The 26027-nt window shown below is 42.1% G+C and overlaps 1 long non-coding RNA gene across 1 annotated transcript in view; it reads right to left on the bottom strand.

Annotated features, from left to right (window-relative positions):
• Positions 1-26027, bottom strand: part of LOC142742654 (uncharacterized) — an 85686-nt gene that overhangs the window by 8647 nt on the left and 51012 nt on the right. The window contains exon 2 of the long non-coding RNA XR_012881416.1: positions 7407-7579. This is a non-coding gene — a long non-coding RNA (uncharacterized LOC142742654). The remainder of the gene's footprint in view (positions 1-7406; positions 7580-26027) is intronic.

Here is a 26027-nt window from a genome sequence, read left to right as displayed (position 1 = left end):
ACGCCGGACCCGCTGACACTGAACACGTCAGCACCGCTGATCTGACGGATACAGGACTCAGCGCATGATACAGCTGCTCTGTATACAGTACACAAAGCAGCTGTATCTTAAAAAGTAAAAATAATTTTTAATAAAATGTAATTGCAAAGTTGCACCAAACACACTACTGTCCCATACTGAAAATGTGAGGCAGGGACTCCTGGCATCGTACATAACTATGATGCTAGGCTGGGCAGAGCGCTAGTAGAAGATCTGCCCGGGGACTCCAGCTCTGGGAAAGCTCCACTCCCCGAGCGACGTATCCCACTATATGCCAAACAGTGGGATATGTTTTTTCTAAATTGAACAAAATCCAGGGCATTAACCGGTTACTGCCTGCTCCATGGTTTCGTTCACTGTAATTGACGTCAGCACCAAAATCGGTTAACGCATATAATGTACAAACATGAGCGCCACACTTTCCATTGTCCACCCCCGGTAATGGAGGAGTGCCCAGACATCTTGGCTTTATGGGCCCCAGAAATTCCTGATGGCGGCCTTGCTTACGGCACCTTTATGCAAGCATAATCTTTGTGTAAGGGCTGATTCAGACGATCGTGCCGTTTTTGCGCACGGAAAAACCGCAGCGTTTTGCATGCGCAAAAGGCACTTGACAGCTCCGTGTGCCCTGTTCACATGGATGCGCGGCTGCGTGCTTTTCGCGCAGCCGCCATCTTTATGACACTCCGTTTAAATGTTTGTAAACAGAAAAGCACGTGGTGCTTTTCTGTTTACATTCATTCTTTTACTGTTATTGCGCGAATAACGCTTGTCCCACAGAAGTGCTTCCGTGGGGCATGCGTGATTTTTACGCACCCATTGACTTCAATGGGTGCGTGATGCGCGAAAAAGGCTGACACATAGAACATGTCGCGAGTTTTACGCAGCGGACTAACGCTGCGCAAAACTCACGGACTGTCTGCACTGCCCCATAGACTTCTCTAGGTCCGCGCGAGCCGCGTGAAAACCACGCGGCCGGCACGGACGGAAAACACGTTCATCTGAATCCGCCCTAAGTGTAATCTTTTATAGAAAATACTTAAATTATGATTGTGGTTAATTCCAATTATCTTTTTGTCTACATGCATACAGCTTCACAAAATCCCCAGAACTTAACCCCTTAACGCCGAAGGACGGATATATCCGTCCTCTGCAGCTGCTAGTTCGCGCATGAGGACGGATATATCTGTCCTGTGATGGCGCGGGTACTGTCACTGTACCCACACGATCAGCGGCAGGAGCACGGCTGTTATACATCAATAGTGACAGCGACATCTAATGTGTTTGACAGAGGGAGGGAGCTCCCTCTGTCACCCCATCGGCGCCCCCGCAAAGAAATCGCGGGTCGCAGTCGGGTTTCCATGACAGCCGGGGGCCTAACAAAGACCCCCAGGTCTGCCTTCAGCATCTGCCTGTTAGGCGATGCCGGAGACATGACCTAATAGGTTGCCTGTTTTACACTGACAGGCAATAATGCTTTGGTATACTAAGTATACCAAAGCATTATATATGCGATCAACAGATCGCATAGTGAAGTCCCCTGGTGGGATTAAAAAAAAAAATGTAAATCAGTTAAGCAAAGTTTGTGAAAAAAAATAAAATAAATTACAGTCAAAATCAAATAATGGTTTTATTATCCCGCAAAAATCAAGCCCTTATACGGCTATGTCGACGGAATAAAAAAAAAGTTACGACTCTTGGAATGCGACCGTGAAAAAACAAAAAATAATCCTTGGTCATTAACGTGCAAAATGGCCTGGTCATTAACCCCTTCAGGACCCAGCCAATTTTTTCAAATCTGACATGTGTTACTTTATGTGGTAATAACGTTGGAATGCTTTTACCTATCCAAGCGATTCTGAGATAGTTTTCTCGTGACATGTTGTACTTTATGTTAGTGAAAAAAATTTGTCGATAATTTTGGTATTTATTTCTGAAAAACACCACAATTTAGAAAAAATTTGCATTTTTCTAAATTTAAACGTATCTGCTTGTAAAACAGATAGTAATACCGCACAAAATAGTTACCAGTTAACATTTCCCATATGTCTACTTTATGTTTGCATGGTTTTTTGAATGTCCTTTTATTTTTCTAGGACGTTACAAGGCTTAGAACTTTAGCAGCAATTTCTCATATTTTCTAGAAAATTTCAAAAGGCCATTTTTTCTGGGACCAGTTCAGTTCTGAGGTGGCTTTGAGGGCCTTATATATTAGAAAATCCCCAGAAGTCACCCCATTTTAAAAACTGCACCCCTCAAGGTATTCGAATCAGCATTCACAAAGTGTTTTAACCCTTTAGGCGTTTCACAGGTATTAAAGCAAAGTAGAGGCGTAATTTACAAATTTAATTTTTTTTGCCGAAATTCATTTCTAATAAAAAAATTTTTGTAACACAGAAGGTTTTACCAGAGAAATGCAACTCAATATTTATTCCCCGGATTCTGCAGTTTTTAGAAATATCCCACATGTGGCCCTAGTGCGATAATGGACTGAAGCACCGGCCTCAGAAGCAAAGGAGCACCCAGTGGATTTTGGGCCTCCTTTTTTTTAGAATATATTTTAGGCACCTTGTCAGGTTTGAAGAGGTCATGTGGTGCCAAAACAGTGGAAACACCCCAAAAGTGACCCCATTTTGGAAACTACACCCCTCAAGGAATTTATCTAGGGGTACAGTTAGCATTTTGACTACACAGGTTTTTCGCTAAATTTATTAGAATTAGTCTGTAAATATGAAAATCTACTTTTTTTCTGAAAAAACATAGACATTTTTAATATTTACGAGGAATAATGAAGAAAATCACCCTAACATTTGTAAAGCAATGTCTCCTGATTACAGCAATACCCCATATGTTGTAATAAACTGCTGATTGGACCCACAGCAGGGCTCAGAAGGGAAGGAGCGCCATTTGGATTTTGTAGCACGGATTTTGCTGGATTGGTTTTCGGTGCTATGTCGCGTTTGCAACGCCCTGGAGAGACCAAAACAGGGGAAACCCCCCAAAAGTGTCCCCATTTTGGAAACTACACCGCTCAAGGAATTTTTCTAGGGGTATAGTGAGCATTTAGACTCCACGGGTCCCTTGTAGAATTTATTAGAATTAATATCACAATTTTTTTCCACTAAAATGTTGCATTTTCTCATTTTCACAAGGGATAAAGGAGAAATAAACAACCAATTTTTTTAAAGCTATTTCTCCCCGATACGGAAATACCCCACATGTGGTCATACATTTTTTTTCATTAGAAATGAATTAACCCTTTCAGGACTGATCCATTTTTTGTTTTCTTATTTTCGTTTTTCCCTCCCCGCCTTCCAAGAGCCATAACTTTTTTCTTTTTCTGTCAGTAGAGTGATGTGAGGGCTTATTTCTTGCGGGAGGAATTGTAGTTTCTATTGATATCATTTAAAGTGCCATAAAATGTACTGGGAAACTGAAAAAAAATAGGAAAATATAGGAATATAGGAAAAAAAAATCGGTGTTTTCGTTTTTACAGCTTTCGCCGTGCAGTAAAAACGAAAACTACAGCGATTTTGGCGGTTTAAATTATTTAAGTTTTTTACGGTGTTCACCGTGCGAGTTAAATAATGGTATATTGTAATAGTTCGGCCTTTTACGGACGTAGCGATAACAATTCTGTTTATTTTTTTACATTATTTTAGACGAAAAATGAGAAAAGTTGTTTTTTTTAACTTTAAACTTTTTTCTTTCTCACTACTAATAACTTTAATTCTTCTACGCATTTTATTAGTCCCCTTAGGGGACTTGTACCCGCTGTCATTGGATCGCGGGTACAATATGCTGCAATACTAATGTATTGCAGTATATTGTTATTTTTACAGACTCCTGTAACAGCGCGATCGCTGTTCCTGTCCGTTAGTCCCGGGTGTCAGCTGTAATACACAGCCGACACCCGCAGCGTATGGAGCGGGCTCAGCATGTGAGCCCGCTCCATACATCAACCCCCGCATCATGACGTGCTATTAAGTCATAGTGCGCAAAGGGGTTAATGCACAGCGGATGGTGTGAATATTGCAATTTTCCACTGATATTCCATTTTAGTGCATAATATGTTGTGCCCAGTTTGTGCCACTGAAGACAAATACCTCCTAAAACGTTAAGCGTGTTCTCCCGGGTATGGCGATGCTATATATGTGGGCGCAAACTGCTGTTTGGGCACGCTGCAGGGCTCAGAAGGGAGGGACACCATTTTGCTTTTGGAGCGCAGATTTTGCTTGGTAGTTTTTCTGTTTTGGGTTTCGCTGGTATTTCAGTTTATAATATGGGGGCATATGTGAGCTGTGCGGAGAACATCAGGGCATAATAATGCGGTAAATAAATAATAATTCATAGATGTGTGGCCGGTGTCGCACTGATAAATGGTGTCGGATGTTACCCGCTTTTAGAAAACACTGCACATCGCCATATTCAGAGAGCCTGAACTTCTTTATTTTTTCTCCACCGGAGCTGCGTGAGGGCTTATTTGTTGCGGGACAATCTGTACTTTTCATTGGTACCATTTTGGGGTATATGCGATTTTTTTGATCACTTTATTACATTTTTTTTCAAGCCGGGTGACCAAAAACAAGCAATTCTGACAATGTTTTTTAGTTTATTTTTTGCGGCGTTCACCGTGCACTATAAATGACGATTTTACTTTATTCTGAAGGTCAATACGATTACGGCGATACCATATGTATATAGGTTTTTTCATGTTTTGCCGCGTTTGCGCAATAAAATCACTTTTTTATCAAATTATTTATTTTCTGTGTCACCATATTCTGAGAGCCGTAACTTTTTTATTTTTCAGTCAAACAAGCTGTGTAAGGGCTTGTTTTTTGCAGGACGGGTTGTAATTTTTATCGGTACTATTTTCGGGTACATGCGACTTTTTATTCTCTATTTTGGGAGGGGTGGTGACCAAAAAATAGCGATTCTGGTGTCGTTTTTTATTGATTTTTTTTGGGGTGTTCATCGTGCGGGAAAAATAACATTACAGTTTTATAGTTGGGGTCGTTACGAACGCGGTGATACCAAATATGTGTACTTTTTTTAACGTGTTAATTTCTTTCCTATAATGAAAGACTTATTATAGGAAAAAAATGCAGTGTTTGTTTATATAATTTCTAACTTTTATTTTGACACTTTTTGAAAACATTTTTATTACTTTTTTTTTACTTTTTTCACTTGTCCCACTAGGGGACACTTAGACTTGCAGCTCTGATCGCTGCTGGAATACATTACACTACACACGTAGTGTAATGCATTCCAACTGTCGTTTTGACGTGACAGTCAGGCTGGGTTCACACGACCTATTTTCAGACGTAAACGAGGCGTATTATGCCTCGTTTTACGTCTGAAAATAGTGCTACAATACGTCGGCAAACATCTGCCCATTCATTTGAATGGGTTTGTCGACGTACTGTGCCGACGACCTGTAATTTACGCATCGTCATTTGACAGCTGTAAAACGACGACGCGTAAATGGACTGCCTCGGCAAAGAAGTGCAGGACACTTCTTTGCCACGTAATTTGAGCTGTTCTTCATTGAACTCAATGAAGCACAGCTCAAGATTTACGAGCGTCTCATACGCCTAGCAAAATGCGAGGAGGAGCATTTACGTGTGAAACGAGGCAGCGGTTTTCTCTTGAAAAACGTCTGTCTTTTCACACGTAAATGACAGCTAGTGTGTGCACATACCCTCACACTGACAGGAAGCCTCGGAGGACCGGCCGGAGGCTGCTCCTCCGAGGCTTCCGTACATGGCAACCCGGAGGTCATTGTCTGATCTCCGATTGCCGTGACAAGCATCGGTAGCCCCCACGATCACTTCGTGGGGCTGCCAATGTGCTTCAAACCCCTTAAATGCGGTGACGGCAATCTGTCGCCGCATTTATGGGGTTAATTGCCGAAATCAGCGGCGATGGTCCGCTGACTGTCCGTTAGGACAGTGTGCGCCGGGAACTACTCCGCAATAGTACGTCTGGATGCGGGAAGCAAGCCCTGTGCAGGACGTACTATTGCGGAGCAGCGAGTGAAGAGGTTAAGGGGTTAAGAAACCAAAATTCTGTTTCTAAGTGTCAAATTTTAAAAATAACACTTTGTAAAAAAAATAAAGGGATTAGACGCTTTAACTGAGTTTTTCCCCTCAAACCCTACAGCCCTAGCAGGTTCCCGTTCATATTATTATGCACTGGCATATAGAAATATGCTAGTACATTACAGTTACAAATAAAGATCAGGAGTATTAATACCCTAATGGAACAAAAAAAAAATTAAGCTAACATTTAAAAAATACAAAAATTCCCACATAATGCTGGACAATGCCCATATGAATGTCATCAGTGCCAAGATAAACGTAAAAGTGCCATACAGTGTCCAGATTAATAGTATATACAGCACACATATAAATATTGATCTCAGTGTTTTCTATGGACAACAATGAAACTTCTTGTTATTAAATTTTTATGCATGAGGATCAGAGGGACCTTACAATACTCCAGTCCAGCTGCGGACAAACTAAAAGAAAAGGTGTTTTACATGTTTTATGCAAAAGATCTTCAAAGGAATAGAGCCCCTTTAATGATATGGCTTGATTCCTTTGCTATCTATGACCTCCCACCACCAGTAACACAATAAGGGACCACAACTTGAAATTGGTGTAAAGGCCACAGCAGCCATTTATTAAATACACAAAATACTCAAATGCAATCAAAGAAGCATAACCATAATATAACCAACACTCCCCTGTTAAAGGATCCTTGAAGGCACTTCAGGCATTGTATTTTAACTCCATCCTTTCCCTATCAGGTCTGGAAATTATTGCCCTACAGCTGTACTGCACCTGACCCGAGGTCAGCAACCATCTCCAAACCTACCCTTCCTGGGGACCATCAGGGCAATGTAGGAAACAAGCTGGGTAACCACTCCCCAGCCCCTACAATACTACCCAGGGTTAAATCCCCCGAGTTCTTTTCCAACAATGTCATATGTTGTTCTCCTTCTTCCCATTATCTGCCTTCAAAGACCCCTCCTCCTACCGCAAACGCTACTGTGACAAATCGCAAACCCACCTAGCGCAACACTAAAACAGTAGATAAGGGAGGGTGGGCGGGAAAATCTTTCTTCTGTTGTCCAGCGGGAAAGAGGGCTGCATCTATCCCACCAGGGCTTATATACACCATACTCCTCTCTCCACTTAAAGATACATCCCTATGCCAACCCCCATTTTGCTTAACACTATAAACCCCTTCAAACTTAGCCTCAAAATATAGCTATACCCAAACCACCTTGTTATGCGCTCTCTCCATTACGTCTGCGCCTACATTACGTTGGGCTTACTTTTTATTTACTACATTGAACTTACATTTTAATTGGCGTTTTCCTTTAAAGTTTGTATTGCGTGATGGCCTTTCAGCTTTCTGTATTGTAATGCTAGGAAATGTCTTGTTGATGTCTTCATACAGTTTACTTGGAGCCTTTCAGAAGTCAGATTGAATTGCAGGAAAATATACACAATGCACTGGTAATGTTTTCTTCCTGTAACAGCACATAAAGTTCATAAATACCACGTTGTATAAATTCCAGTCTATTCATCCCATGCGTTCTGATAACAGTCTCTGCAAATAAGACCCTGACTGAAGCAGACTGGCTCATATGTTGTGTATCTTAAGTATACAGAAAATTGAAAGCTGCAGATGGCTCATTTATAAACCTTCCAGATCAACCCATCTGCCAGAAAAAACAAAAATAGTTTCTTAGCCTGGCTCAGCTCCACCGTTTTTATGGTGAGATTGAAGCACTGAATTGCTAATAAAAGTTTCTGTAGACCCCCCCACTCGCATAGTAGATTTAAAATATCAGATAGAATCTCCCATATATTGTCTGTCATATACTATCTTTTCAGTCACCAATAAAAATGTCCACATTTTATTAACAACCACCAATTAAAAATATTACAGACATAAAGGAGGAGAATTATTACGACTGACGTTTCATACGCCAGTCTTAATATAAAGATAGAGTAAGATGTTCTAAATACTTAAATAGGAGAACACCTAGATCTCCGTACGCCAGAATGTCAAATCTACTCCAGATACGAGCTGGAGTAGATTTGCACTACAATTTACGCTGCTTTCACCCCTTTCACTAAGCTTTTTATAAAAGTGCTGTGAGCAGCGGAAACAGCACAAAAGTTGCAAATTTCCCCGCAAATTGTGACTTTTATGCCGTTTGCGACTTTTTAGCGGCAGAAAACTTCCCCCAAGATGTTTTCCTGAAGGATCCTAAAATAGCCACACCGTGTAAGCAGACCAGCAGTATAAAGTGGCAATCAGTATTGTATATCTTAATAATTAAAGAGTATCACAGTAGTAACCATAAGAAAATACTCATTCTTAGGCAGTGTTGCCAACCGTCCATAAATTTACGGACAGTCCGCAAAAAACAGGTGCTTTTTTGTGCTGTCCATAGTGTCCGGCAGAAAAAAGCACCGTCCAGGATTTTGCCTCAGAGTATGTTCACGCAGTGTTTTCAGACGTTTCTAAGGGCATAAACGCCTCAAAAAACGCCTGAAGAAACAGAAGCTGAACGCCTCCAAACATCTGCCTATTGATATCAATGGAAAAAACTGTGTTTCGTTCAGACGGGGCATTTTTTTACGCGGACATTTGAAAACAGGGCGCGTAAAAAAACACCCCATAAAAAGAAGTGCATGTCACTTCTTAAGCCGTTTTTGGAGCCATTTTTCATTGTGTCAATAGAAAAGCAGATCCAAAAATGGCTGCAAAAAACGCATCAAAAAAATGTTTGATGCTTTAAAACGGCTGAAAATAAGAGGCTGCTTTCCCTTGAATACAGCTCCGTCTTTTGCAGCCGTTTTTACTTTATCGTGTGAACATACCCTTATTCTTCTGGAAAATGACACTGCACATGTGCCAAAAAGGATGTGCGCCGTGTAGGCCGCGGCGAAGTGAGTAAGCAGTCTGAGTGAGGTCAGTGTCGGCAGTGGACGAGTCCAGAAACCTGACCTGAGTCACCTGACTGACTCAGGTCAGGTGACTGGACTCGTCCACTCCCGGCCGGCGCCGCATGACCTGCTCCTAAATGTGAGTCATGTCATGGCTGAGCGGAGAGTGGTAGCAGTAAGATCTGGGGTCTATGTGGCACTATCTACAGGGGGCGTACTGTGTGGCACTCTCTACAAGGAGGACTGTGTGGCACTCTCTACAAGAGCGGGCTGTGTGGCACGTTGTACAAGGGGGTGCTGTGTGGCACTCTGTACAAGGGGGTGCTGTGTGGCACTACCTACAAGAGGGGGTGTGTGGCACTATCAATAGGGGGCTGTGTGAGGCAATACCTACAGGGGGCTGTGTGTGGCGCTACCTACAGAGGGAACAACTTGGGCATTATTACTGTGTGGGAACTGATGGGGCACTTTTATTGTGTCAAGCACTGAAGGATTATTATTACCATCTTGGGCACTGTGGATTATGAGTTTGTTTAGAGGATGGGGTATAGGTGGGGAGGTTGCTGGAAAAGCGAGAAACCACCATGTCTGTGTGTCAAATTCTGCAGAGACGAGTCGTGGCAGGAATAAGTTGTCGCAGTGGTCTGGGCCGGATGGAGAAAAAAAAAGGGAAAGTGAATGACTGATCAGAGAAAACATCACCTGTGAGTCACTGGATATAAATGTGCTATAATCACTTATAGCATCTGCAGAGCTCCTGTGTATAACTGGCATCTACCACTATATGGTCAATATAGAGAGGTAATATTATATGGTCTGCAGAGCTCCTATGTATAATTGGCATCTACCACTATATGGTCACTATATGGTGGTAATATTTTATCGTCTGCAGAGCTCCTGTGCATAACTGGCATCTACCACTATATGGTCACTATATGCTGGTAATATTGGTCTTTGTATAGTGGTTTTTATTCAGTAACAGTATGGGGGTATTATTCCGTCACTATGTGGTTATGGTGTGGCAGTATTATTCTGTAACAGTATGGGGGTATTATTCAGTCCCTATGGGTTTATGGTGTGGCGGTATTATTCAGTAACAGTATGGGGGTATTATTCAGTCCCTATGTGGTTATGGTGTGGCGGTATTATTCAGTAACAGTATGGGGGTATTATTCGGTCACTATGTGGTTACGGTGTGGAGGTATTATTCATTAACAATATGGGGGTATTATTCAGTCCCTATGTGGTTATGGTGTGGCGGTATTATTCAGTAACAGTATGGGGGTATTATTCGGTCACTATGTGGTTATGGTGTGGAGGTATTATTCATTAACAATATGGGGGTATTATTCAGTCACTATGTGGTTATAGTGTGGCGGTAATTTTTGGGCCTTATATTGTGTTATTATTGGTAATATTGGTTTTATAATAGTGAGATGTGTTCAGTAACAGTATGCAGGTAATATTTAATCTGTATAGTGGTATGATTTATTAACTGTATATGTATATAATTTTTTTGTGATAGAGGAGGGACATATGCTTTGGGGCTAACAACACTCCTGGATGCGCTACAAATCAGCGATGCAGTTCTCTGCACACTGCCTTCCAAATTGATACAAAAATTCAGCATTTGGGGCCCCACTTTTAACTTTGCCCAGGGCCACACTTTGTCTAAAACTGTCTCTGGTGGTAGCAATGGTTGGGGGGAGGGGGTGGAGTGAGTAGTGAGTGAGTCGGACGCACCAATCACAGACCCGCTTGCAGCTTTCCCACGCTAAGTTAGCGTGGGTAAGCTACAAGCGGAGCTGTGATTGGTTAGTAACTCCTAACACACTGCACAGTGCACAGGCAATGATTTTGTAATGTGTCCGTAAAAATTTTAGTATGTCCCTGATTTTTAGCTCAATTGTCCAGGAATTACTGAAGTGGAGGTTGGCAAACCTGTTCTTAGGGCATATTATACACATTCTATAGTTCACAAACAAAACAGCAATGAACTCAGTGGTCTATGAATCAAGTGTATAAATGAAGTACCATACCCATATTTTTAAGGTTGTGTTCACATCAGCGTTGCCCTTCCGTTGAGGGGTTCCGTCTGAGGTTTCCGTCGGGTTAACCCCTCAATGGAAAGGCAAACTGCAACCTTAGCTTTCATTTCCCTCACCATTGAGCTCAATGGTGACGGAAACATTGCTAAAGGTTTCAGTTTGTCACCGTTGTGACAGGGCTCTGTTGTTTTGACGGAAGTCAAAAGTCTGCGCTATTGATTCCATCAAAACAATGGAACCCTGTCACAACGGTGACAAACAGAAACCTTTAGCAACGTGTCCGTCACCATTGAGATCAATGGTGAGAGAAACGGAAGTTAAGGTTTCAGTTTGCCTTTCCGTTGAGGGGTTAACCCAACGGAAACCTCAGACGGAACCCCTCAATGGAAGGGCAGGATTTTCCAGCAGGACTTGGCACCAGCCCACACTGCCAAAAGTACCAATACCTGGTTTAATAATTACAGTATCACTGCGCTTGCTTGGCCAGCAAACTCGTCTGACCTAAACCCCATAGAGAATCTATGGGTTATTGTCAAGAGGAAGATGAGACACAAGACCCGACAATGCAGACGAGCTGAAGGCCGCTATCAAAGCAACCTGGGCTTCCATAACACCTCAGCAGTGATATAGGCTGATCGCCTCCATGCCACGCCGCATTGATGCAGTAATTCATGCAGAGCCGGAGTCCCGACCAAGTATTGACTGCATATACTGTACATTCTTTTCAGTAGGCCAAAATTTCAGTATTAAAAATAATTTTTGAAATTGGGCTTATATAATATTCTAATTTTCTGAGACACTAAAGTTTGAGTTTTCATTAACGGTTAGCCATAATCATCAACATTAAAAGAAAAAAATGCTGAAAATAGATCACTCTATGTGTAATAAATCTATATAATATATGAGTTTCACTTTTTGAAATGAATTACTGAAATAAATGTACTTTTTGATGATATTCTAATTCATTGAGAAGGACTAGTATGCTGCAATTATAATGACGATAATAAAGTTTGCCCGTTATTTAAACCCCACAGTGAACCACGTAAAAAAAAATGCAAAAACAACTGTGGAATTGCTTTTTTTTCTCCATTCACCGAACAAAAAATAATAAATGTTAATAAATCATTTATATGTACGACAAAATAACTCTATGAAAAAATATAACTCGTCCCGCATAAAACAAGCCCACATTTGGTTGCCAAGACAGAAAAATAGAAAAGTTATCACTCTGGAATGAAGCGACATAAATATATTTTTCCCATGAAATGTGCTATTATTGTTCAAAAGTAGTAAAACATGAAAAAAAAATTTATTACTGCGGTCCTTGGCGACAAAATAGGTTTGGTCCAAAGGGTTTAAGCATTAAAGGCTATGTTCACGCTTGAAAATGTTGGTGTTTTTTTTTTAAATAAAACAGTGTATCAGTGTGTTTGGTGCAGCTTTTTAATTACTTTTTATTAAAAATTATTTATACTCTTTCAGATACAGCTGCTTTATATCCTGGATACACAGCAGCTGTATCGTGCGCTGAGACCTGAATCCGTCAGGTCGGCAGGAATGACGAGTAGAGTGACAGCGGGTCCGATCAATCTGTTATCGATCACATCTAAGCTCATAACTTAGATGTCATTGATAACAGGTGGATCCTGCGTGTCAGATACACGCAGAAACCACTGTGTAACAGCCGTGGTCGCGGACCTCCGCCTCCCCTTACCTGCTGATGGCCGGGGACACCTCTCATCCTGCCGACGTCTCCCTCCCCGGAGATGTCAGCACATTCGGCCGTCCTGCCCTGCCTTAAAGGGCCAGTGCGCGCACATGTAAGGTATTAACTAATTATTCCCAGTTCACCCTGGACTATAAAAAGGGCCCTGCCCTTTCACTCCTTGCCCGAGCGTTGTTTGTATTCCTATTTTAGTCTTGCAAATGGTTCCTTAGTTGTATCCTGTTCCCATGCCTTGCTACCCGTATCCTGCATCCCGTGCTGTAATTGTTCCTGTGCCCTCTCTAGTGTTGGAGTTGTGTTGTGCCTTCTGCTACGACTGCTGTCTTACACCATGTCTTCTGTCATCTGCCACGCCTGGTACCTCCTGCCACATTTTGCATCATCTGTTGTCAAAGTACCATCTGTGCCTAAGCTGCTGCTACTGTCTGGACTACTACAGGTACCTATGTGCTTGGACTTTGTATAGACTTAATACACTGTTGTTTGGCCAGCTGCTACTCCGTTACGGCAGTGCAGCCTAGTGGGTCCACATACCCACAGATTGTGACACACTAACACTGAACTTGTCATTCCTGCTGACCTGACGGATTCAGGTCTCAGTGCATGATACAGCTGTTGTGTATGCAGGATACAAAGCCGCTGTATCTGAAAAAGTACAAATTATTTTTAATAGAAAGTTGCAACAAAACACAATTACACATTATATATATATATATATATATATATATATTTATATATATATATATATATTTATATATAAAACAAAAGCAAAAATAAACAAACACGTTTTCAAAGGTGTTCATAGCCTTTAAAAGGCATTGCGGGACAGAAGCATTGTACAGAACCAGATCTCTGGTAGGCTGCAAAAATATATAAATAATATGCTCCCATCAAACTGTATAAAAGCTGTATACAAAAGTATATTCTCAATCTCTGTAAGTTAAAGCGGTTTTCCCATCTTGGACATTTATGGCATATCCACAGGATATGCCATAAAAGTCCGATAGATGCGGGTCCCACTTCTGGGACCCGCACCTATCTCTAGATATATCCTAGCTTTCTCGGCTCCGGTGGTCTAGAATAGTTGAGAGATAAATTGTCTCAATTCCTGGTGGTCTGGGGTAGTCAAGGTAATGGCCAGATTTATGACATCTAAGAGAGTGAAGAAATTAAACGTCACATACCGAATCAGGGGCGTAAATAGAAAAGGGTGTTCCCCATGGCAAATTCCCCTAAAGCAAGAACATTTACCTGCTCAATGTATTAAACTGTCATATAAAACGAGATTACGTTTGCCTTGCTGGAAATCCCACAGAAAAGATTCAGAAGTGTCAGGATTCTGAATACACATCATGTCCTGGCTGGAGGTAATGTATATTCATTGTCAGGACACTGCAGTAATGTTATAGTGAGTTTATGTGGCTGCACATAGCGATATAGCTATATCGCTAGTGCTTTGTAAATGAATGGAGAGAAGTGTAGGATGCTGATTGGTCACTGATTGGTCAGCGTCATACACTCCTCTGTACAACGCCCACTTGGCCTAAATTAAAAACAAGCCCACTTGGGCATTAAGAATGTAATTAGCATAAAGCTAAAAATCACTCATAAAGTGGTAAAAAGAGATCGTTTTTCTAAATAAAAAGCACTGCTGTCACCTACATTACAGCGCCGATCTCCTTATAATGTGGTAACAGAGCCTCTTTAATTTCTACTTGCTCACAGCGAATGTTCGACACACCTTTAGTGGCGATTCATAAGTATTGCAGCCTCTTCTCCCATTGAAGTGAATGGGAGTAGAAGGCTGCACTAAATGTGTGTCGAACATTCACAGTGAGAAAGAAGAAATGAAGGGGAAGCAGCGCTTGTACGAGCGATGCAGCCCCATCAAAACAGCTGATCGGCGTGGTCCCGGGACTCAGACCCCGACCCATCAGCTATTGATGGCCTATCCTGAGGATAGGTCATCAATTTTTATCGGCTGGAAAACCCCTTTAAGACAATGTGGTGCCTGGAATCTGTATCCATAAATGCATCAGACCTCCCATCAAATAATTTGACCCGTCATAAACACTAAGGTACAGTATATATGAGAGTTTACCTTGTAATAACACACTCATGCACTTACCAAATAATACCACTATACAAAGGCCAAATAATACCTCCACACAATAAACACATATATCTACCATGAAGACCAATACAACCAATAATATCACCATACAGCGTCCATACTGTAGTTACATACCAGTTCTACACTGGCACTCTACAGAGTATTATCAAGCTGCGAACACAGTGCAATGAATACAGTACAAGTGAAGGGTTATTCCCAACTTAGACATTTATGGCACATTTGCTCTGACGCTTGATCGGCTGTTTCTGTACCTCCCATAGAACAGAATGGATAGAGCGGCCGCTTCTCCACTAGTCTCCGTCTAAAATGTGTAATCAGCAACTGCCTCACTAAGCAAAATGGGGTTTGGGTGACCCCCGTTCTTTATATAGGTGTGGACATCAGACATATTGTGGATATGACACTAATGTCTAAGTTGTTAATAAACCTTTAAATTGAGTGACTCTCAGGTGATGTCTTCTCTGATTGGACTCATTCACTTTCTTCCTGGTCATTACCTGTCTCTGCAGAGTTTACTGCCTAGATGTCTTTAAGGTCTTTGCTTTGCCAACATCCTACCCACCCTCTACACAAACTTCCCATACTGCTGCCCCTGACAAACAGATAGTGACCAGCACACTATAATAGTGTCCCCTTAGTGCCCCACACAGTAATTGTTCACCCATACAGTAACAGTGCTCCTTTGTGTCTCACACACTTTAATAGTGCCCTCTGTGTGCACCATTACAGTAATAATGCCCCCTTAGTACCCCTTACACAGTAAGAATGCCCCTTGGTGCACCCAAATAAGGATGCCCCATTAGCATCCATACATATAAATGATGCCCCCTTAGTGCCCCCGCAGTAATAATGCCACTTAGTACCCCTCACACAATAAAGATGCCCCTTAGTGCCCCCTCACAGTGGTATTGCCCCACACAGTGAGGATACCCTCCTAGTGCTCCCTCACGCTGGATTCACACGAGCATGTTCAGTCCGTAAAGGACGGAATGTATTTCGGCCGCAAGTCCCGGACCGAACACACTGCAGGGAGCCCGGCTCCTAGCATCATAGTTATGTACGACGCTAGGAGTCCCTGCCTCTCCGTGGAACTACTGTCCCATACTGCGTTTCACGGTGTGTGTGCTTCCTCAGGGGATGCGTAGTGTCCTGTTGCAGTCTGGACCTTAAATAGGACAAGACCCAGATATCTTCTGTTGTTAATCAGCGCCAATTAGATTGCGGCGCATGTCCACAGACGCGACCGGAAGTGTGGCATGCCCCACATCTGGCCTGCAGCACCATAGCGTATATCCAGGTTCCTGACGCGTACCAGGAATACCGGACATGCGCAATGCGCTATGGGAGGCGGGAATGGAGCAGGCGACACACCCGGTCACATGCAAGTGGAGTGCGCACCTCATTGGCCGGCCGAGACGAGAATGATTAAAAGGTAATGTATACTGATGTGCCATTGACGTAACTGCTCCTATTCCTATGTAAACAGAACATCCACTAAGGGGATGGCAGATGCACTGCACTACGTGTGCATATAAAGTATGTGTGTGAAAATTATGAACTAATGTGAAGGATCATGTCCAAAAAAAGAAGAAGAAGGGGGGGGGGGAGAAATCCCCCACAGAAATAATGCAGTGTTTATAAACCAAAGTAATGGTTTAATTTAAAAAAGTGGTCTAACAAGGATGTATGTATAGCATCACAATCGTGGTACTCATTATAGAACACCTCATTATGTGATTTATAGTGGTTAATAAGGTCACTTCATTGTAATAAAATTATTACACATCAAATATTTGTCCCATAACAGGATAACGTTTTAAAAAAGATAAAATCACATTAAAAGAAAATAAGTGACATAAAAGACATTACAAAAAAAGGGGGGAAGAAGAATAGAGACAATTCGTCAATATTTGTTATACGTCGGACAATGATGGATACAATAAAATCTTCTCTGTCCTAATTATAAGGATCATCAGGATCTGAATCTTGTATGTCCTATATGGAGGCAGCCAGACTGGAAAAAGGTGGTACATCAAATACCTAGTAAAAATTATGTACAAGACACAAAAAGTTATAGATTAAAAACATGCTAATGGTAGAGATTGTATTAAAGAAATGATGCAAAGCTGAGTTTCTCGTTAAGACCAAAGGGAGTCATAGATCCCAATTTAACAATCCACTTGCACTCTCTTTGTGCCAGAACCTTCTTCAAATTCCCCCCCCCCACCCCCTGATGCCACAATGTATGCGTTCAATTCCACAAACCTTCAGAGATTTTGGGTTACAGCCATAATATAATTTAAAATGCCTTGGCAGGGTGTTTAACTGTGTGAGATAATTTATGATGTTAGCTCCGGCAATGTCTCGCACATGTTCTCTAGTACGCGACCTCAGTTCTCTAGATGTCAAGCCTATGTAGACCTTTGGACATCCACATAGTGCGCAGTAGACCACATTTGTGGTACTGCACAAGATATAGTCTCTTATTACATCCCATCCACTGACATGAAGTCCGTCGCTCACATTAGGGCATGCTATACAATCGCCACAAGGGTAACAACCCACTCTGGGTCCCCGTGATCCAAAGGGATTTGTGTTTTTTTACAGCTTTAAAGGACTTACATTTATTTTCCCGTAAATGGGGCCCTGGATCTTTGGAGATTACTAGTGAGATGGAAAGGGAGGCCCTATATGCCCTAGAGGAACTATTACGTGAACAGACTGCTGAGGCAACAGGTACGTTTCCAACATCTGTTTTATCCATATCCACAAGGTCCCCGTCTCCCCCTATCTCTGTGCCCTCAAGTCGAAATCTGGTCGTGGATGAGTTCAAACAACTGTCCACCAAATATTGACGAATTGTCTCCATTCTTCTTCCCCCCTTTTTTTGTAATGTCTTTTATGTCACTTATTTTATTTTGATTTGATTTTATCTTTTTATACACGTTATCCTGTTATGGGACACATAATTGATGTGTAATAACTTTATTATAATGAAGTGACCGCATTAACCACTATAAATCACATAATGAGGTGTTCTATAATGAGTACCACGATTGTGATGCTATACATACATCCTTGTTAGACCACTTTTTTTAATTAAACCATTACTTTGGTTTATAAACACTGCATTATTTCTGTGGGGGATTTCTCCCCCCCCCCCCCTTCTTCTTCTTTTTTTGGACATGATCCTTCACTTTAGTTCATAATTTTCACACACATACTTTATATGCACAGGTAGTGCAGTGCATCTGCCATCCCCTTAGTGGATGTTCTGTTTACATAGGAATGGGAGCAGTTATGTCAATGGCACATCAGTATACATTACCTTTTAATCATTCTCGTCTCGGCCGGCCAACGGGGTGTGCACTCCACTTGCATGTGACCAGGTGTGTCGCCTGCTCCATTCCTGCCTCCCATAGCGCATTGCGCATGTCCGGTATTCCTGGTACGCGTCAGGAACCCGGATATGCGCTACGGTGCTGCAGGCCGGAGGTGGGGCATGCCACACTTCCAGTCGCATCTGTGGACATGCGCCGCGATCTCATGGGCGCTGATTAACAACAGAAAACATCTGGGACTTGTCCTATTTAAGGTCCAGACTGCAACAGGACACTATGCACCCGCTGAGTAAGCACACCCCGCTATACGCGTGTTGGGGTTTCATACTTGGTATCCAGGGTCCATGATCACCGATATGAGTAAAGTTTCCTCCATTTTCTGATATTTAGGTTTTCCCTAACTTTTCCCAGGACCACTGTGTTCATTATCTAATGGGTCCTTATATGAGGGATTAGCCACTTATAGGATTATTCATTACCCATACCATATACCCTCATTGTAGGGACTGTAGTCCTTTTATATGGATGATCTGTATTCCGGTTTTACCCTGTAACATTTCAGAGTCTCTCAAATCATTTTGTACCTTTTTAAAATGTTTGTCTCATTTTATGTGATGAAATAAAATTTGTTATCTTTATAAATATGGCTTCATACTCCGTTTTTCTGTCTGCTTTAAGTATCTAGTTTGGAGTAAAAAAAAAGGGGCAGGAGGAATCCTCCAGCTCACCTGACACAATGGAACGTGTCGTTGATAGCGCCCGGGTCCTCGTGTAGGCTCCGAGGATAATATTCCCCTACTTTCTTCACACCAGGACTCCACACATTTGGACCTTTTTAACCAGGACTATTAAACTTGGAAATCGTTTCCATTTTACCTCATTCACAGCGCTGGATCCAACCTTTTGCTACCCCTATCTAGTTTGGAGTTGCATTTATACCAAGAGAGGAAGGGTGTTCTTTTGGGGCAGTACCTAGCCCGTTACCATATTGTATTAGGAGTTATATAATTATAACGCCTTTAAACAAGTTGAAAAGTTGTATATAAATAAAGCTTGTTTAACTAAACACTAGAAATGCTCTACTTTTGTAATATACATTATCTCAGAATTCCACTGCAGTACCTTTAAGTAGTGTGATCTGCCCTCAGACCAAACAGGTTTGTGTACCCATGATGTAAAAGTATTAAGAATATTTACAGACTTCCATTCAGTAATTGGTAAAACATCTAATAAACTCAAAGCATCTGGGTTTTCTCTTAAATAACCCATAATGGTTTTATTCAGAAATTATATGCCAGTGTGCCAGTAATGCCACCAGTCATGATTTCTATTCATTTCTGCATCTGCAATTAGGGTAGTTAATGTACAAACATCTAAGCATGGAGAAAATATTTTCATGGTGTCTGCAATATTCTGGGCATATTTCCAGCCACTGTACATGTTTGTGGGTTAATTTAGGACAGCTTCTTTATACTGAACAGACAACTGCTACTAAAAGAGTGTGGGAATTTGAACATATACAGTATAATGCAATGTTGTATCCAGTTCTACTTCTCGTCAAAACACAAAAATAAAATTATAACTTTGGTAGTTGTCCATTTTTTCCTCCTTATTTGATTGTTGTCATGGGAACGCTATTCCAATATGCAAAAAATTATAGCTATTTTTACCTCCACAGCATAGTTTAACCAACTGCAAAAACCGTAAGAATAATTATCTGAAAGTAGCAGAAGCAAAGTGATTTCTAAGACTTGCTCACATACTCAATTACATAAGTGCAAAAAACTGATTTATATAGTGAAATACTGTATATCTAACATCTACTCTTGCTGGGGTACCCCTGCTCGTCTAATAATCTGACCGCATCTGTGGTTTCACCTAATTTCCATTACTTCCTACACGTCATGAGATTGCACCCATCATTTGCAACAATCATACAAGCAGGTAGTGATCTGCTTTTGTCAACGTCAGTACACTCATTTTCTGCAGCCCTTAACCCATCATGTCAGGTTATTTTATTCCACGCCTCAATTTAAAGGTAATGAAAAACTATAGCAAAATTTCTGCCATTCATATCTTTCTTGAACCATTCTTTTATTTATTTATTTATTTATTTATTTATTGCAAAGACAATACTGTAATGCTATATAATCTTGCTTGAGAACCAGATTCTGTTTTGCACCCAATAATGTAGGGTGGGGGGGGGGTGGATGACACCTGGTGCCATAGTATAGCACTCAGTATAGACAGCCTGTGCTATTTTACACCCATTTTTCCGCTGAACATGGGAGCTTAAAGAGGTCATGTAACCTCTACTGATATGTCTGTTTTAATAAATAATTGTTTTCCCTATGAAAAAACACTTCTAGAGAAACTTTTCTTAGAATTCTATATTGTGTTATCACTCCTAGAAATTTATGAATGAATTTATAACTGGGTGTTACCAGTTGGGGGGGGGGGTGTCACTGACAATGGCCAATCAGTGCTGACAGAGGGAGACTGTGCAGAGACAAGGGGATGGTTACACCCAGCTGTCAATTTATTCACAAGTCTCTAGGAGGAATGACAGAGGAACGGCACAAAACAGAGTTCTAAGAAAATATGTTCCGGAATTATTTCATGGGGAATACAAGTATTTACTAAAACGATGTGACTGGAGATGTTACAGGTCCTCTTTAATGACAAGGACCTGATCATTACGCTATTGTTTCCGCTAAAAAAAACGGAACCCTTATGTAACGGAAACAAAAACAAACCAATTGCAACGGAAGCATTACTATTGAAATCAATAGTAATGCAAACGGAAGCTATGGTTTCTGTTTGGCTTTCCGTCCATAGTTTCCTCCTACGGAAAGGTCTAATGGAAACCATGAATGGAAGTCGATGCTGATGTGAACAGGCCCTTATTGGTTGTATGAACATTTACCAAAAAGGACACATACAGTAGGAATGTTTCACAATAAAGGCCAAATAAAGTAGAAACATTAATTGGAAACGGAAGTTAATGAGTCATCAATGGAAACAAGTTCTCATTCTTCCAAGAAGAGAAAGAAATGTTATAGAAAAAGGAGGCTAGGCTACATTCACACGACAGTGAGAAACGGCTGTGCGATGGCCGTTTTTGTAACGGCCGGCACACGGCCGTTTTCAGAACAATAGGTTTCTATGGGTGTATTCACACGCCCATTTTTTCAACGGCCCGTGAAAACTGGCCGTCAAATAAGATGTCCTATTTTTGCCCGTTTTGATGGCCCCACCGCTCCTATAAAAGTTAATGGATCAGTTTTTACCGGCTGTTTTTTTTAGGAATCAATCCTTGTAAGGTCCGGAAAAAACTGATCCTGGCTACTTTGAGCGCTGAGCTCGGGGAAGCCCTTTACATTACTATCCATATATGGACAGTGATGTCGGGCTTTCAACTGTGGAGTCTCCGGCCAGAGTATCGCAAGATCTCTGGCCGGGACTCCTGTCTCACTCTGATCCCCCCTCTAGATCGCACCCCCCTGTATATAGCACCCCCCCCCACCCGTAGATGGCACTCCCCCCCCAGGTAGCGCCGCTGTAGCTCCTTGTAGGAGCGGAATCCCTAGCCGACGCTCAAGCCGGGGGATTCCGCTACTGCAGAAGCCCCTGGCATCACTGTCCATATATGGACAATGGCGTCAGTGGCTACCTCTGGAATCCCCTGCCAGAGCGGAAACCCCGGCCGACGCTCTGGCCAGGGGATTCCGCTATTGGAGAAGTCCCTGGCATCACAGTCCATATATGGACAGAGACATCAGGGGCTCCCTCTAGAGGTGAAATCCCCGGCCAGAGGAATTCCGCTCCTACAGGGAGCTACAGTGGTGCTATCTACAGGGGGGAAGTACTATCTACATGGGAGGTGCTATCTACAGGGGGGAGGTGTCATTTACAGGGGAGTGCTATCTACCGTGGTGGGTGGTGCCATCTACAGTGGGGGGTGGTGCTATCTACAGTGGGGGTTGGTGCTATCTACAGGGTGTGGTGATATCTACATGGGCACTGTGGCACTATGAGGGCAATGGCACATTATACGTGGGCACTATGTCACCCTATATGTGGGTAATGTGGCACTATCTGCAGTGGGCACTGTAGTTCTATGTGTGCACTATCTACAGTGGGCACTGTGGCACTATCTACAGGGTCATTGCAGCACTATCTACATGGGAACTGTGGTGTTTTTAGGGGGTTTGGACAATAAAACCAACAAATTAAATCCATCAGTTTTTTTAACGCCCATGAAAAACAAATGCCAAACGGCCATTAAAAACGCTCAGACGGACTGGAAATGGATGAAAATTTGGAGACACACTTAGGCCTTATTCACACGACAGTGAAAAAAAATGTCCATTAAAAACTGATCAACTGTCAGTTTTTCATGGCCATTTTGTATCAGTGTGTCTCTAAATTTTCACGCATTCCCAGTCCATCTGTCCGTTTTTAATGGCCGTTTGACATCCGTTTTGCATCAGTTTTTCATGACCGTTAAAAAAACTGATGAATTTCATTGGTCAGGCTTTTTTTGTCCTAACCCCCTGAAAACACCCAAAGGAAGGTCACATGTTCACCTAGACACTATTTACAGCCCCCCTGTATATGATGCCACACAGCCTTCCTGTATATGCCACACACCTCCCTGTATATGATGCCACACAGTCCCACTGTAGATGCCACACAGACCCACTGTAGATGCCACACAGCCTCACTGTAGATTCCACACAGCCTCACTGTAGATGCCACACAGCCTCACTGTAGATGCCACAGCCCCCCTGTAGATGACACACAGCCCCCCTGTAGATGTCAAACAGCCCCCTGTAGACGCCACACAGCCCCCTGTAGATGCCACACAGCCCCCCTGTGGATGCCACACAGCCCTCCTGTATATGATGCCACACAGCCCGACATGAATGCCCTACATACTCACCAATGCAGTGCTGTCTTATTCAGGTAAGGTCCCTCGTCTTCACGGGATCTGCGGCGACGCAGAACCCGCGAGACTAGCGACAGACCAGGAGAAGTCGGCGCTGCATCGGTGAATCGGTGAGTGTGTTATCGAGCCGGCGATAGCCAGCAAGTAGTAGTTCCCTTGCAAATCCCCATGTCACAGATCCGTTTTTTAACGGTTGTTACATGTATTGACAGCCATTAAAAACGGATCCTTTGACTTCTATGGGGGCCATCAGGCCGTTAAAACGGGCAAAAATAGGACATGTCCTATTTTTTGACGCCCATTATTCACGTTAAAAGCACGGCCGTCACACCGCTGTTTATCACTGTCGTGTGAATAAGGCCTAATGCAAAACGGCCATGAAAAACTGACAGTTGATTATTTTGTTGGCCATTTTTTTTCACTGTCGTTACTCATTTATGCTCTGGCTCAGAGAACTTGAATCTGGAAGCATGATCTCAAAATATTGTTGTCTGTGGCTTTTGGTTGAGTTTCTACGATTCTTCCTCTGCACACCAGTTTCTAGTGCCAAGTCAGTGTAAATAATCATGTGTGAATACAATATTAAGATACTTAAAGAGACTCTGTCACCACATTATAAGTGCCCTATCTCCTACATAAGGAGATGGGCGCTGTAATGTAGGTGATAGTAATGCTTTTTATTTAAAAAAACGATCTTTTTTCAGAACGTTAGGAGCGATTTTGGTTTATGCTAATGAGCTTTCTTAACCCCTTCCCGCTCCTGGACGTACTATTAGCTCATGGCAGCTGTATCGTTCGCGCTCCATGACCTAATAGTACGTCTCGGGAGTAACGGCCGTTTCGGCCGTCCTCCCGACACATACAGGAGCTGTGACAGCTGCTGTCTCGTACAGCATCTGTCACAGCTCCTACAGCGGGGACCGATCGCTGTGTCCCCGCTGATTAACCCCTTAAAAGCCACGTTCAATATAGATTGCGGCTTTTTAGGGGTTAAGCTGCCATCGCCGGCCTGCTACACGATAGCGGCTGGTGATGGTGACTATGGCAACCGGACACCAAACAATGGCGTCCGGCTATGCCATAGACGGAAGCCTAGTGGGTCCTGACGAAGTCAGGACCCACTATGCTTGCTGTCAGTGAGTAGCTGACAGCTCTAATACACTGCACTACGCATGTAGTGCAGTGTATTAGAATAGCGATCAGGGCCTCCTGCCCTCAAGTCCCCTAGTGGGACAAAGTAATAAAGTTAAAAAAAAAAGTAAAAAAAAGATGTGTAAAAATAAGAAAATAAAAGTTTTAAAAGTATTAAAAGTAAAAATACCCCTTTTTACCTTATCAGTCCTTTATTATTAATAAAAATATATAAATAAACAAATAAACTATACATAATTGGTATTGCCGCGTCCGTAACGGCCTGAACTACAAAATGATTTCATTATTTATCCCGAACGGTTAACGCCGTAAAAGAAAATAATAATAAACCGTACCACAATCACAATTGTTTGGTCACTTCACCTCCCAAAAAAGAGATGAAAAGGTCGCATGTACCTAAAAATGGTATTGATCGAAACTACAGTTCGTTACGCAAAAAATAAGTCCTCGCACGGCTTTATTGATGGAAAAATAAAAAAGTTCTGGCTCTTAGAATATGGGCACACAAAAAGTGAATGATCTTTTACAAAACGTATTTTATTGTGCAAACGCTATAAGACATAAAAAAACTATAAACATCTGGTATCGCCGTAATCGTATCGCCATGCAGAATAAAGTGAATATGTCATTTATAGCGCACGGTGAATGCTGTGAAAAAAACTAAACAAAAAACAATAGTAGAATTGGTGTTTTTTTAGTCACCGCGCCACCTAAAAATAGAATAAAAACTGATCAAAAAGCCGCATGCACCCCAAGAAAACTACAATGAATTCCTCAAGGGGTCTAGTTTCCAAAATGGGGTCACTTTTGGGGGGTTTCCACTGTTTTGGCACCACGAGACCTCTTCAAACCGGACATGGTGCCTAATAAAAAAGAGGCCTCAAAATCCACTAGGTGCTCCTTTGCTTCGGAGGCCGCTGCTTCAGTCCATTACCGCACTAGGGCCACATGTGGGATATTTCTCAAAACTGCACAATCTGGGTACTAAATATTGAGTTGCGTTTCTCTGATAAAACCTTTTGTGTTATAAAAAAAAATGGTATAAAGAGGATTTTCTGACAAAAAAAATTTTTTAATTTCACCTCTACATTGCTCTAAATTTCTGTGAAACACCTAAAGGGTTCATAAACTTTCTAAATGCTGTTGTGAATACTTTGAGGGGTCTAGTTTCTAAAATGGGGTGTTTCATAGGGGTGTCTAATATATGGGCCCCTCAAAGCAACTTCAGAACTGAACTAGAACCTAAAAAAATAAATAAATTAGGCAATACTTCGCTTCTTAAATTATACTGATAATGAGCCGTGCCCACCCCGAGATGACCCCAGTTTTGACCATTTGTATAAACGGAGACCCCTATTAGACCGTTTCAGTGCCCGGATTTCCCAAGCATTCACCCCCGAGAAGTGTATTTCTATTGATGAGTCCTTGGTACATTTTAAAGGGAGGGTTCAATTCCGCGAGTACCTGCCGGGTAAGAGGGCAAGGTATGGAGTGAAGATGTATAAGCTGTGTGAGAGTGCATCAGGGTATGCCTACAAATTTAGGATATATAAAGGGAAGGACGCCAGTAGTCAACCCCCATAATGCCCCCCCCCCCCATTCTGGGAGTTAAAGGGAATGTGTTGCCAGCAAAACATGTTTTTTTTTTTTAGTTAAACAATTAGTGT

Source organism: Rhinoderma darwinii, chromosome 2 (assembly GCF_050947455.1).
Source record: "Rhinoderma darwinii isolate aRhiDar2 chromosome 2, aRhiDar2.hap1, whole genome shotgun sequence".
Classification (NCBI taxonomy): domain Eukaryota; kingdom Metazoa; phylum Chordata; class Amphibia; order Anura; family Rhinodermatidae; genus Rhinoderma; species Rhinoderma darwinii.
Note: the sequence above shows the minus strand (reverse complement) of the source record. Positions and strands in the feature narration are given on the sequence as shown.